Consider the following 15,898-nt stretch of genomic DNA (forward strand, 5'->3'; position numbering starts at 1 on the left):
CTGTTGTAGGTTTTTGATTTGTGGTTACCACGGGATGTATATACATTGACCTATAACTATATCTATTTGTTTTAAACTGGAGGTCCTTTAAGTTCAAAAAGATTCTAAAAGAGCCACATTTTTTACTCCCCTCCCCCACACTTTGTCATATTTGACATTTTCATGTTTATCCCTTTACTGATTATTGTAGTTGTAGTTGATTTTTACAATTTTTTGTCTTTTAATCTTTGTACTAGTTCATTTAAGTGGTTGCTCCTCAGCCTTTACTATATATATTTGCCTTTACTAGTGGGATTTTTCCTTTCCTACAGATTCTTTTTTTTTTTTTTACCTTTCCTACAGATTCTTACTTCCTGTTATCGCCTTTTCTTTTCCACTTAGAGAAGACACTTTAACATTTCTTTTAGGGTAGGTTTAATATTGATGAACTCTTTTAGCTTTTGCTAGTCTGAGTTATTTATTTATTTATTTATTTATTTATTTACATTGAAGTAATGTTAATTTACAATGTTGTGTGAGAAGTTCTTTGTCTCTCCTTCAATTCTAAATGATAATGTTGCTGGGTAGAGCATCTTAGTTTGCAGGTTTTTCCCTTTCAGCACTTTGAATATATCATGCCACTTGCTTCTGGCCTGCAAAGTATCTGCAGAAAAATCAGCTGATAGCCTTATAAGGGTTCCCCTGTATATCACTCTTTGTTTTTCTCTTGTTGCCTTTAGAATTCTCTCCTTATCTTTAACTTTTGCCATTTTAATTATGATGTGTCTTGGTGTGGGTCTGTTTGGGTTCAACTTGTTTGGGACCTTCTGCACTTTCTGTACCTGGATACTTGTTTTCTTCCTCAGGTTTGGGAATTTTTCAGCCATAATTTCATCAAATACATTTCAACTTCCTTCTCTCTCTTTTCTCCTTCTGGGACCCCTAGAATGTGAATGTTGATGCACCTGAAGTTGTTCCAGAAATCCCTTAAACTGTTCTCACTTCAAAAAATTTGTTTCTCTTTTTGCTGTTCTGATTGGGTGATTTCCATTATTCTATTTTCCAGGACTCTTACGCATTTTCCTGTATCACATAGCCTGCTATTAATTCCTTCTAGGGTGTTTTTCATGTCAGTTATGGTATTCTTCAGTTCTGACTGGTTCTTTTTTGTGTGTTTTATAGTTCCTCACTAAAATTGTCACTGTGTTCATATCTTCTTTTCCCTAATTCAGTTAGCATTCTTATTATTAATGCTTTGAATTCTTTATATGGTAAATTGTTTATTTCTGTTTCATTATTTGTTTTTTCAGGTTTCTTTTCTTGCTTTTTCAATTGAATCAAATTTCTCTTCTCATTTTTCTTAACCTTCTGTGTCTCTAGGAAATTGGGTGAAACAGTTACCTATTGTGGTCTCGAAGGGGTTTCCTTGTGTGGGAGCATCCCTATACAGTTTGCATGTGCTCAGTGGCTTTGGTGGGAGAACCAGATGTGAGGTGAACACAAGACATGTCTTTCTAAAGGGTGTGCTGGCAGCTATCACCTTGGTAGGAGGTGGGGCTGGAGATGGAGGGGCTAGGATCAGAGCCAGGTGTGAGCTGGAGCTTCCCTTCTGTGACCATCACTGCCCTATCCGGGTTGGAGTCAGGTCCCAAGCTAATGTAGCAGAAGCTCTGAGGGTTGGGTCTGAGTTGACTTTGTTCCCTTTAAGTGTGGTCTCTCCCCTCTCCTGGCACCAGCACCCTCATCCCAGAGCGAAGGAGTGCTGGAGCAAGAGGGGCTGGTCGGGGTACTCGGGGTGGGTTAGGGCCAGGCTGTGGTGGTCCAGTCACAGACAAGGATCAGGGCTGCTTCTGATGCTCTGCCTGTGTAAGCATTAGTAATGGCTATCCCCACCCTGCTCAGATGTTGCTTCGGGTCTGAGCTACCTCTGTGTCTTAAAGCTGAACCATCACCCCAGTGTGGAGCTGTGTCACGAAGCAAGCGGAGCTGGAGTGTTCACTTGGCTTAGGTTGGGCTGCACACCGGGGTGGTCAGCCACTGGTGCAGTTTTCAGTCTTCCCTTTCTGACCTGCTTTGGGAGCAAGCAGTTGTGCACACACTCCTCACAAGTGGAGTCTAGCTAAGGGAGCTTGTCTTCTCTGGGTCGGACCCCAGGCCTGGGGCACCCAATATGTGGCTCAGATCACTCACTCCCCAGGGAGGGTCTCTGCCTGTGTAATTTCTAAGTCCTCTCCTAGGGGCACAGGTCCACATCTGATCACTTCTCTTCCCTTCCTAACTGGTTCTGTGTGGATCTTTCTTACAGCCTTGGTTGTACAGGAGTCTTCCTGCCAATCTCCAGCTGGTTTTCAGCAAGAATTGTTCCATATGTAGATGTATTTTATTTATTTATTTATTTTTGGCTGCGTTGGGTCTTCATTGCTGCGCATGGGCTTTCTCTAGTTATGGTGAGCGGGGGCTACTCATCGTTGCAGTGCATGGGTTTCTTACTGAGGTGGCTTCTCTTGTTGTGGAGCATGGGCTCTAGGTGCGTGGGCTTCAGTAGTTGTGGTGCACGGGCTTAGTTACTATGCAGCATGTGGGATCTTCCCGGACCAGGGCTCGAACCGGTGTCCCCTGCATTGGCAGGTGGATTCTCAACCACTGCGCCACCAGGGAAGTCCCATATGTAGATGTATTTTTGATGTGTTTCATGGGAGGAGAGGGGAGTTCCATGTCGTCCTACTCTGCCATCTTGATCTCCTCTCATAAGTGGAAAAAACGGAGTGGAGAAGTTACTTGAGTGGTCACGGGTCAATCAGCTACTTTGCATAAAACCTGGGAATCCCAACCCAGTGCTCTTACCACTGTACCTCATGACTAACGCTGGGCATTTTGGGGAGAAAGCTGAAGCTCTGACGTTGGTGAAACACATTGCTCTCAAGATAGTCCACAGTGGCTAAAATAGATGTGTTAGCAATGAAGGGAGCCCAAGTCAGTGCACTTGGGTGTGAGCTTTGGCCCTTGTTTTGTGCCAAATCACAGTGCTACTGGAACAAGTCACTGCCATTCTCTGCGCCTCAGCCTTCTTTTTCTTTGTAAAAAGGAGGGAATGGTGGGATGAAACTAGACATTCAACAAACCCCTGTTGTCTTGGAGTCATGTTACAAGGTTTGGGGGTGACTAATTGGACATTTCACCCACAATTAAAGCCAAACTGTCCTGTGGCATTCTCTTTCTTCCAAACACCAGTCTTATCTTCCACACTAGCCATGCCCCACCCCACTCTGGTCATGTCTAACTTTGTCTCCTGCATCCTCCCTACACCCCACCCCCCACCTCGTCTTTGCTTCTTTTTCACCTACCCCTATGTCTGTTAATATAAATTCTTCTTGTTTTTCAGGGCCTAGCTTAACTTCTACCTCTCCTACAAAAACGTTCTTAAATCTCCCCCCTGCATCCCCACCCCCTAAGCCAAAGTTAATTTCCTTTTGTGGCCAAGGGACTGTGGTTGTATTGATAAATCTCTCATGGTACGTAACGTTGGGACCAATGTCCTTAGACTTCACCAGCCAGAGAGGTAAACATCTATGTTATGTGGCCTCCTGCCTGGACTTTCTGATGCATGGCCTCTGCCTTCTCGCCTAGTCTCTTCCACTGTTTCAGGAATTTCCCAAGGTCATGGTGCAGCCCATGAGCTCCAGGCAGGTCCATACACATTCTTCCTTCCTCTCCTTTGCACATGGCTTTCTTGAGCTCTGGTGGTAGTGGTGGTGGTGGAGTCCCAAAGCTGCTCCAGTCTGTAAGTTGAGTAGGGAGGGGACTCCAATAGTTGTGCTGTCCTTTGTCTTCCCCCAAATAGCATGAAACACAAAGACTCTCAAGAAATAGCTGCTTTGTTCTCTGGTCCTAACTCCTTCCTCCTCTGAGGACTCAAAACCAGGCCCCCAGGCTGAGCAGACCATAGATGTATCCTGTCTTCACCATCACATTTGTCTAATCTTTCTCCTTCTTAGAGCAGATATTATATATATAAAATAAATGTTACATATAACATATACACTATACTACAGAGTACATATATTACATGTGTATATATGTAATGAAGGTATATATAATACACATATGTATATATTATATATGTTATATCTATATATACATATATAATTATATATGCAAATACATACAGCAAAGTTAGATACAAACCAGGGTAATAATATCATAACAGTTGAGTTCACCATTTCTCCTGGACAGGAATAATTTGCTATCCTACTGGACAAAAATGACTCACCACTCATCTATGTTCTGCAGGTCAAGATCTAACTCTACAGCATCTGGGCCCTGATCAATAGTAAATAGTAATTCAAACAAAGGTACTTTCCTCTAGAGAAGTGGGTCAGCAAATTGGCCCATGGGCTTAATCTGGCCTTCTGTGTGTTTTTGTAATAAAAATGTATTGGGACACAGCCTGTCCACATGTCACAGATTTTCAACGGCTGCTTTCATGCTGTAACAGTGGTGTTGAGTAGTTGCCTCGGAGAGCTTATGGCCCTCAGGTGTAAAAGATTTACTATCTGGCCTCTTCCAGAAAATAAAAATATTTAGAACATCCGGCACCTTTTCAGCAGGCTAGTTAGACACTGAAAAGGTGTAAATAGTTTTTTTGCCCTCTTACCATGTTTTGGATACATTTTCTTAACATAATGTTTTAGCCTTTTTCTCTTATCCCTGCCCTCAAAGGGGCCAGTTCTACCTTAGTAAGTCCAGTTGTTTAGGTTTTAGTAATGCCAATCGGTAAAGAGCAAGGGGTCTGGGACAAGGGGTAGGGATTTAACAGGGAGCTTGGAAGAGAAAGTGTGGAGGCAGCTGTGAAGTAAATGGAGGGAAGAGATAAGGGACATTCTAAGAAATGGTGCTTGGCAGAGGCCGAGTTTTGGGCATCAAGTTCATGTTAAACAGGGACAGAGTTTCACTTCGGGATGATGAAAACGTTCTGGAGAGGGATGGTGGTGACGGTTGCACGACAGTGTAAACGTACTTAATGTCACTGAACTGTACACTTAAAAATGGTTCAAATAGTAAATTTTATGTTATTTGCACTTTCTCAAAATAAAAAAAGAAAGAGTTAAAAAAAAGAAATGGTGTTTGTGCTCTGGGCACTTTTCATGAGGTTTGTGGAAATTAGCCAAAAATCGGAATTATTTGAAAATTGATTTTTTTGTTGCCAAAATGTATATTTGTTTGTGTGTGTGTGTGTGTGTGTGCGCGCGGTGGGTGGATGTTTCCTCTACTGGGACTCAGCCCTGAGACTGTTTGTTTGTGTGTGTGTGTGTGTGTGTGTGCGCGGTGGGTGGATGTTTCCTCTACTGGGACTCAGCCCTGAGACTGGGCAGCAGAGCTGTCCATCATCAGAGATTCAAAGGGACCAATGAGGATGCAGCATTCCAGGACTGTTAACGTGTTGGGAGGGAGAACACTGCACAGCTTCCTGAAGACTACTTGGGGACCGGCTTCTCTCTGCAGGCTGACTTCCTGTGACGTCAGTTAAATTTTTTAAGGTTCAAGAGTTGTTTGTGGGCATAGAAAAGCATTTATAGTTACCTGAGCCTAAATTTGTGTAGTAAACTATTACAATTATAAATTTAAAAACCAAGATTTTTCTTAATAAGTTCAAATGACAAATCTTGCTATTCTATTTATAAAGCTAGTTTTTGGTGCAACAATGAGAAAAAACACTTTCACTTTTAAAAATTAATGCTCAGTTATTTCATTGCTTTGATAAATGGAATATTGCCTGCCATTTCAGTAAACAAAGGATGTCACAGTCATCAGCGATTGCAGCCACCACGGATGGTGAGCTGGTGAGCCCTGAGGGAGCTCAGGAAGGAAAGAATACCTGCCATCTAGCAGCCATCAGACTGCGGTCATTCCCCACGGTGAGCCCTGAGGAAACACAGGATGTGAAAATACAGGATACTGGCCCCAGATAGCTGAGGTGCATATCAAAGGAATGATTTCAGTGAGCCCAGACTCTTGCATCCTCCCATACATAGAAAAGCGCTAAATTCCTTAACTTGACATATCTGGTTTCTTTAATTAACAGTAATATTTTGATGTTCCGGACTATCTGCCCTTTGGTGCAAAACCTCCTATATATCCTAGCGCCCCCCTTGCCTCCTTGGAGCAGTTTCTCAGAGCTGTCTGAAATGCTGTCTCCCGGGCTGCAGTCCTCATTTTGCCCCAAGTAGTACTTAACTCGCTCAGCTGCTGTGCTTTGTGACCACCTAGAGGGGTGGGATAGGGAGGGTGGGAGGGAGGGAGATGCAAGAGGGAGGAGATATGGGAACATATGTATATGTATAATTGATTCACTTTGTTATAAAGCAGAAACTAACACACCATTGTAAAGCAATTATACTCCAATAAAGATGTTAAAAAAAAAATTATATGAGAAAGTAAATAAAAAACAACATGTAAAAAATAATAATAATACTTAACTCGCAACTCTCACGTTGTGCATTTTTTTTTGTCAACAGAATAATATATTAAATCTCACTAAATATTTACCTCTCTTTTCTAGCATAGTTAATTGTGCTTTCCTTAAATATTTTAAACTACAAATTTAATATATCTACAAATTTAGTATGTGATTTTTTTTCAAACATTTCAAAAACCTGCCAGGGTGGATTAAAAAAATCTAAGGAGCAAAATATTTCTAAACACCTAAGTCATGCCTGTAACTCCAGAGAAAGCAAATAAAAAATGTAGTAAATCAGGCTCTGAAAATGCAAACGCAATCAAATTTTCTGTCCTTCAAATTAAAATCAGAAGCCTAATATCAATTGCACATTTCAAATTGGAATTACAAAGTTAATGTCAAATTCTTTAATGTTTCAGTTTCTTTAATTGTTTCAGGCACATTAAATAACAAAGACAGATCACCAGGAGACTCTCAAAACTTATTTCTAAGCTAAACACAAAAGTGTTAAAGCTATGGGTTTCATTTACATCATCAGCTCTATGCTTTTTTTTTTTTTTCCTTTAAATACTTTCATGGTGTTATCAAGCCACTTAACCCAGGGGCACAGATCACAGATGAACCATCTCAGTTGGCTCCTAGGTCAGAGATTCTGACCCTGAGGTTCCTGCGTCAAAGATTTAGCAACTTGATTTGGGCTATTGGCTTGAGAATCTGAGACAGGGTTAGTGACCTCTTGGATAACTCTTGACGCAAACCACAGGGTAACACCCTTAGTCAACCCTTAGTGTTGGATGCAGGCTGCTGAGTCAGAGGGAAGCCTTCAGACCGGGCTTTTAAGCTGTGAGTTGATGTCACAACTAAGTCCCATGGACGTCTTTCAAATGGCACCCTCACGCAATTTTTATCTTAACCGCTTTCAACCTTTCCCCACCTGTTGTAGATAGATAGAATCTTGCCTATTGTCTGGATTGTAGTTAATATCTCTCATTGTTTTATCAGACTCAACTAGTTTCTTTACTACCTGATTTTTTCCCTGATGTTCACTGATGACTGCAACTCTGTACTCATTGTATTGATTAACAGGTGCTTTAAAATCTCAGCATTCTTATGCCTGCAATGGAATAAATTCTTATGCATTTATTGCCTGTGATGGCCACTGCTCGCAGCCGTCGTGTAATAATGAATAAGGGGGAGATGCCTTTCAGACTCTTCTGGAAGCCAGTAGGACCTTAAAGGGGTTGACGGTAAAGCACAGTAGCATTTCGAGTTTGGCAGAAGATGACAGCGGCTGGGGCAGCTCAGCCTGTTTGACCTGAGAAGCAGTGAGAATGGCCCTGCTCAGGAGAGGAGAACGCAGGCTGGGCAGGATTAACAACCTCAAGGACCTGGACAGCTAACATCACCGAGCATTCTGAGCTGTCTCACTCAGAAGATGGGAGCAGTCAGGAAAGAGCTGCCTCGTGTTTCTATCCCAGCAATTACTGACCTACTTGCATCTGTTCCCATGCACATCACTGCCCAGCATTACCTCCCCTACGGGATACCCAAGGCTTCGGCTCTTCTGACCCTCTTTCTCTCTCCCTCCTACTGACTATATCTAACTATAACCACTATATATATATATAACTATAACAACTCTCATCTTGAACATAAAAAATCCACTTTTGATCCCACAGTCCCCTCCAGCTACCGTGGCATTTCTCTGTCCCCCTCGCTCCCACTTTTATTTTACTGCAAAATGACTCAGAGGAGCCTTGTCTACTCACTGGCCCCACTTGCTCGCCTTTCACTGGAACCCATCGCAATCACACGTTTGTCCTCAGCTTTGTCCTCGCTTTTGTTATGGCCACATACCACCTCTTTCTCACCAAATCCAGTGGCCAGGTCCTCATGTACGCAACCTCTCAGCATCATTGGACCTGGTGGACCTCCTTCTCCTCTACTTGTTTTTTTCCCGCCATCCTCCCCCCATCCTGATTTTTCTCTTCCCTCGTTACTCACCCTCAGTCTCCTTTGACTGCTCCATTTCTTCCTTCCAACCTCTCTCCGTAGTGCCCCAGGCTCATTCTTTGGCCATTCTCTCTTTTCTAGCTACACACTCTTGGTCGGTATTCTCATGTGATCCATGGTATTCTGTGCCTTCTACTTGCCAGTTACTCCTGAATCTGAATCTCAAGGGAGATTCCAATTTTATATTCTCATGGATGTCTAATATATATCTCAAATGAAACTTGGCCAAAACAGGACTTTTGGAGCATCCCCTCCCCCCAATAGGACACTTGTTCCTTCCCAAGTCTTCCCCATTTCTGTTAAATACCCCCATTTGCCCAGTTAATCAGCTCTCAACCTGTGAGTGCCCCTTGATGACTCTCTTTCCTTTACCTCCCACATTTACTCTGTCAGCCAGTTCTGCTGTCACAATGCCCAGAACACCTCCCTTCTCACCTTCTCTGCTATTACCCTAGTCCAAGGTACCATTGTCTCCTGTGTAGCTCATTGCCACAGCCTCCTAACTGGTCTTTCTGCTTTCGTTCTTGACACCCTCTCCTCCTGCCCCCAGGGTCCATTCTTCACACAACAGCAAGAGTGATAAAACTTCTATGAGGTCATCCTTTCCGTGTGTGTACGATGCTTTGCATAACACACTAAGTCCAAACTCCTTACACAGAGACCTGGCCCTTGTCTGCCCCGCCCCGCATCCGCCTCTCCAGCCCTCTCTCCTTCGCTCACTCTGCTTCCACCACATCGGCCTATTTACTCTGCAACTGATGGGGTCCAAAGCAGGCTGCCTCCAAATATGCCACTTTGGTATATTGACTATTTTGAAATAAAGTTACTTTGGAAACAGCCGGTGCAAGAAGAAGGCTCTGACCCTCTTTTGTCCCCTCAAAAACAGGAAATAAATCTCCCATGGGAAGACATCCTACCTACAGCAGAAGGATAGGGGGCATCTTTATGGCCAGAAATACGGAATTCAAGGCCAAGAAAGATGTAGAAACAAACAAATTTTATGTCAGTAATCTGCTGCCCCAAGCAAAAACCCCTCGGTTTTGTCAAAATTTCACACATTTTCTTTGTCTAAAAGGTATAAAAGCTGCCTACTTTGGTCACTTCTTTGAGCCTCATATCTTTGGAGTTCCTGTATGTGTGAAATTAAATTCAGTTGTTTTTCTCCAGTTGATGTTTTATGTCAATTTCATTGTTAGACCAGCCAAAAAGAACCTGGAAGGGTAGAGGAAAAATTTTTCCCTCTCCTATACCTCATACACACCAAGTCCATTTACAGCTGTATGCTCCCTCCCCTTGGCATGCTGTCTCCCCAGATCTTTGCAAGATCTGCACCCTCTCTACATCTCTGCTCAAGCCACCTTCCCTGACCATCTCACATAAAACAGCACCTCTCATTGCACCCACCCTTTATTATCTATCCTAAGAAAGCTAAGCTACTTTCCTATCACTGATGATGAACTAAACCACAGATGCTAGATCTCCCTGCACCCCCATCATTTTTTTTTTAATATGACCATAGACCACCCCCATCATTACAGATGAAGAAAAGAAGCCAGAGGTCAGAGTGGCCCCAGGCCTCCACTTCAGCCTTCTCCCCCTCACTGTGCAGCAGAACTCGATTAGGTGTTGCCACTGCCATCACCTGACACCCTGACATGAGGCTGTCACTCTTGGCATCGTTCAACCAGTCCAGTGAACACAGGGCAGCAGCCCCATGAGAAGTGGAAAGGAGGCTGGAGTGACCTACAATGCCCTTCGTAGATTTTTTTAAATCGAAGTATAGTTGATTTACAATGTTGTGTTAGTTTCAGGTGTACAGCAGAGTGATTCAGTTATGTATATGTGTGTATATATGTATGTATACATATATATATTCTTTTATCAGATTCTTTTCCCTTATAGGTTATTACAAGATATTGAATATAGTTTCCTGTGATATACAGTAGGTCCTTGTCGTTTATCTATTTTATATATAGTAGTGTGTTTGCCCATCTCCTGGGCTCCAAAAGATGAGAACAGCAGGCTTCCTGCAAACTTCTTTTTCTTTTTTTAAATTTTGTGCACCCCCCTACCTTTTTAGGTTTTGATTTTCTCTCTCTTTTTTTAAAAAAAATATTTATTTATTTGGTTGCACCGGGCCTTAGTTGCAGCAGGCAGGCTCCTTAGTTGCTACTCGCCATCTTCTTAGTCACGGCAGGCGGGTTCCTTAGTTGTAGCATGCAAACTCTGAGTTGTGGCATGCATGTGAGATCTAGTCCCTTGACCAGGGATCGAACCTGGGCCCCCTGCATTGGGAGCATGTAGTCTTAACCACTGTGCCACCAAGGAAGTCCCTTCCTGCTAATTTCTTATCTTACGAAGTTGCATTGCTCTGGGGTATCAGAGCCCCTGAAGCACCAAACAAAGGGAAGCTCTCTCTCAGTGTCCAGTGAAGGACCCTAAGGACTCCTGCAGCTCTGGTGGTTTCTATTTCTCTATTTCCTACAAAACTGAAAAAGCACCTAAATAAGTTGTTGGTTAATAAATCATTAAACATAGTTTTTGATGATAGATGACTATGTGACTTTGGCAAGTAACTTAGAAGGATTTCAAAGAATTGAGTGGCATAAGATCAATGTTGAGCCTTCATTCTAATTATGAGTAATATATAAATATATGAAATAACTTTAAAAAGCTTTATCTCATCAAGGTATATTGCTAATAAAAATCAACATTTGTAGTATGTTTATATATTTATGTTATTTTCATCAATTGTGTACTAACAATAATTGTAATGATGACTCAATCTAGACCAATTTTTAAAAAATTTAGCATCCTGTGGTTACTAAAAATATAATAAAAAGTTTTGATCAATATATATTTTTGTTGATGCAAAGTGGTATCATAGGGTGATGAGAAAAATGCTTTTAAGTGTAACATATATTACATTAGTATAAAATTTCATTGAGGATATGACTGGAAATATCCAGTTCAAGGAGAAAAAAGAATATTCTAAATTTTTAGAATTTGTTGAAGAATTTGAAGAATTTTTGAAGAATTTGAAGACTGTTGAAGAATTTGTTAGTGTAATTTTTAGATGGATGATAGTAGGAAAGAGTCATTCTGGTATTGGGATTTTATTGGATATATTTACAAAATGATGTCATATTTAAAAATGTCTAATTTACAATATTCCAGAAATGAGAACATTTGCAATTAACTATTTAAAATTATGATGAAAAATGTTAGATTTTGACATAAAACATGTAAGTGGGCAGAGGGTGAGGTCACAATTTTTCAAAATTCTTTTAGGTGGCATTGATCCTGAAAACTTGGCCTCTGTGCACTGGTGCCAAATTGAATCTTGGAAACAGAGTTTTGGGTGAAAAAGAAAAGAATAGCTTTATTGCTTTGCCAGGCAAAGGGGGACACAGCAGGCTTGTTTCCCTCAAAACTGTGTATCGCAACCCAGGGGAATTTGTTGAGGCGTTTTATAGCAATGGTTCAAGGCTGGGGTTGCTGATAAGATTAGGGTGTGTGCAGGGCCTGCACTCCTTTAACCTGGTCTCAGGTAATCTCTTGATGAGCTTCTCTGGTTCCTTTAATCTGGCCTCAGGTGGTCTTCTCTGGAATGAAGAATGCTGACATCTTCCATTTGTTGGGAGTTTTAGTTCTGTAAAGACCTCAAAGTTATTGTTATGTGTATCCCTTGAGGTGATCTGGGACCCTGCCCTAAGGCTGCACTCTTATTTCTTGACTGTTCCTCCCTTGTCTCTGCATCCCCTCCCTTCCCTGATTAGCAAGAGTTTGAATCTGCCCTTTGGAACTCAGGGAAGGTCATGGAGGCTGGAGCCCCTACATAAAAGAAATGGGGGACATGGAAAGGCTTTGTGACCTGGAGCCCCAAAAGGTTCTGCTTGGTTTCAGCATGTAAGCTAAAATATTAGAAGACTAACATTCCACAAGGATTACGGCCCTGGAAGGCCCTTTGGGAAGGGAACTGGACTTGCTGCTCTGGCAGTGAGGCTCACAGTGGACGGTGCAGCAGGAGGACATTACCTACTTGGGACAAGGGTCTCACCCCCAAGGGTGGGAGGACAGTGAGACCTTCCAAGTTTGACATCTCTTCCAGGTGTTCCTGATATATTTTACTTTAAAGCCAAACCATAGCATGTGTAGATGCTCCTGGATTCCACACATCCTTCTGGTCCAAGGACTGATCCAAACCCAACCTTCACACGTAAGCACTGTGACCCCTTCTGGCCAGTGCTTCTTCAGGTTGACTTATAGCCTCAGGAACCTCAGGCAGTGGCTGGGACTCCCTCGGCCCACCTGATCCCTGGCCGATGAAGGATTTCATACCTTTTGTCTCCGAGGGCTGGTGGGATTGGGGTGCAAGTACTGGAGGTGAGGGGCTGGAGAGAAAGAAAAGCATTGGCCCTTTCAAACAGCCTGTGGGGGAACTCAAGACTTGGAAGGGAGTGGCCGAATAACTGTCACAACTCACACCTTAGTTCCCAGAGGGTCCCACCTGCCCAGGACAACCTGGACCTCTCTGTCTCTAGCTGCCCCATCTGCCAGAAGGGAAAATATTCTCAGAGATGGTGATGTCCCTGATTACAGAAGGTGGCCCAGGTCCCTGGCACCCTCCTTGCCCCTTCCAGCCCTACTTTTCCTGATACACTTGCTGCATTTCATGGTTTTATGACCTGCTTTCAGAGAGGGATGTGAATTTTCATGATTCTTGTGTAAGCAAACAGTCATGCTTATACAAATAAGCAAAGCAGTGCTTCTGGACTTCCCAGGTAGAAAATTGAATCACTTGGCTTGCTTCCAAACTGCCAAATTAGGAGGCAAGATGTGGGTCAGATGTGATAGGAACCGGGAAGAGGCTCCAACTGTGGTCCCACCACACCCCTGGGCGGGCATCTTACCAGTTTTTTAGGTCATCCTCACCCCGGCGTCCAGTTGAATCAGATGGTTGCAGGTGGTTCAGCAAGGCTGTACTGGGGAGTGAGGAATGGGGTGGGGAGGAGGTCTGCACAGAAGGCACACATCCTTACCCTTGACCCTCTCACCAGGATGCTGTAGCAGCCAGCGACTCCTAACCTGTCCTTCAGACAAGGTGTGCTCCCACCCACCACTGCATCACTTACCTTCTCCCACCTGCTTACTGCAGTCCGAGCTTATGGGATGAGCCACACCCTAATCCTACTGTCTGCCTGACACAGAATCCAAGACATCAAGTCAAATTCAAAAGCGTTGACCTCTTACTCTCCAAGTACGTGGATGGGATCTCCTTGAAAGCTGGTCAGAGCTGTGCAGGTGTGGTGCAGACGAACTGACTTCCCAGCCCACTGGAGAGACTTCATACTTCTGGTTGTGTTTCCTGGGCTGGGTCAAGTGTGGGCATGAAGAGGGCACTGCATCTCCTCACTTCAACCATCTGACCCCTTCCATTTAGAAACAGGCCATTTTTCTTTTCCAGGATAAGGCTACCCAGTGCAGAGAAAGGAGAGCTGTTCCCAGGGAAATAATTTGGCCCCAAACCAGGAATAGAACAGCCCTTGGAGGATCTATTTTAGTCTTTGGCTCAGGTCCAGGAATTGAAACACATTTCAAATTGAATATTTTAATGCAAAAGCTTAAAATGTATATATATGTAATTCATGAATATAGTCCTCTCGTAAAAAAATTCAAACTTTATAAATAAAGCTAAAGTTCCTCTTGACGACCCCCTCCCAGCCCCATCCCACCTCCAGTAACCACTGTTTTCAGTCCAGTCCATACTCTTCCAGAGCTCTCTGCTTTCCGTGCTCTTAGAAGCACATGGCTATGCATTTTGGATGGGCAGTGTTTTTTTCTTTTATGTAAATGGTATCATTTTGTACTTATTGTTCTGCAACTTGACTTTTTCTCACAGTGATTTGCCTGGATCTCTTTCCATTTCAGAGCTCTCTTTTTCTTTTTAATTTGCCGTTTTATTTAAACTTTTTCCTACCAAAGGACATTTAGGCTGTTTCCAGTTTATTTTGTTAAACTTTTCCTAAACAATTCTAAAGTAAACCTCCTGAAATTTGTTTCTTTAGGGAAGACACCAAATAGTGGAACAGTAAGTCATGTTAGAAATAAATTAGACACTGTCAATTTTTTCTCCAAAATGGAGATACGAATTTTCTCTTACATGAATGATTCGGAATCTGGCTTCCTCATGAGGTGAGATGCCTTCACAGTTTGTCATTTTGGCTGCTGTGTCTTCCTTTTTGGACCTGGGAGAGGTGGGTGGAATTGTATCACTGAACCAAGGAAAGGGGATAGTATCACTGCTGGGGCTCCCAGGGGCACCTCTGCTTTCTCCCCAAAGCAGCTCCCTGCCTCCCAGGAATCTTATTACGTGTTAAGGATGGGTACCACTTGGATGCTTGCTCCTAACAGCCATCCCATCCTTTTGTACTGCAGTTAGGAAGCAGACCGAGCTGGGGGAGCGGCCCTGCTGGCTTTAAAAAAAATTAGTACTATTTTATTTGAATACGTAATATAGTCACATGATTCAAGAATCAAACAATATAAAAAGTATTAAGAGAAATGTCTTGCTCCCACCCTTATCCCCTTGTATCTTATTCCCCAACCCCTCACGGCTACTTTTTAAATTTCCTAGGTATCTTCCAGAATTTTCGAAATCAGATAAAAGACATTGGAAAAGACTGCCTTATTTTCTTCTGCTGTTTGTTACATAAAAGCTAGCACCCTATAAACACTGCCTCTTGTTCTTATTTATTTATTCATTTATTTGTTTGGCTGCACCGTGCAGCATGCGAGATCTTAGTTCCCCGACCAGGGATTGAACCCATGCCCCCTGCAGTGGAAGGGCGGAGTCTTAACCACTGGACCACCAGGGAAGGCCCTCCTGTTTTTTTGAGTTATCACAATACTTTGGAGAGGATTCCACTGCATGGATGTCCCATAATTCATTTAGCCAGTCTCCCGTTGATAGACATTTGGGTTTTTCCCCATCTTTTGCTATTACAAGTGATACACAGTGAATAATTTTGATCATGTGTCATTATTTCACATGGGTGTATGTCCACTTGTAGGATAAATCCCCAGAAGTGAAATTGCTGGGCCTTAGGGGATATGCATTTGTAATTTTCATAGTTATTATCAAATTTTCCTCTAAAGGAGTTGTACCCATTTATACTCCTGCCTGTAATGTTCAAGAGTGGGCATTTCCATAATTCAAAAAGAGTCACGTACCACAGTGTTCATTGTAGCTCTATTTACAATAGCCAGGACACGGAAGCAACCTAAGTGTCCATTGACACATGAATGGCTAAAGAAGATGCGGCACATATATACAGTGAAATATTACTCAGCCATAAAAAGAAATGAAATTGAGTTATTTGTAGTGAGGTGGATGGACCTAGAGTCTGTCATACAGGGTGAAGTAAGTCAGAAAGGGAAAAACAAATA

Source organism: Balaenoptera borealis (genome assembly GCF_965194805.1).
Source record: "Balaenoptera borealis genome assembly, chromosome: 15".
Lineage (NCBI taxonomy): Eukaryota > Metazoa > Chordata > Mammalia > Artiodactyla > Balaenopteridae > Balaenoptera > Balaenoptera borealis.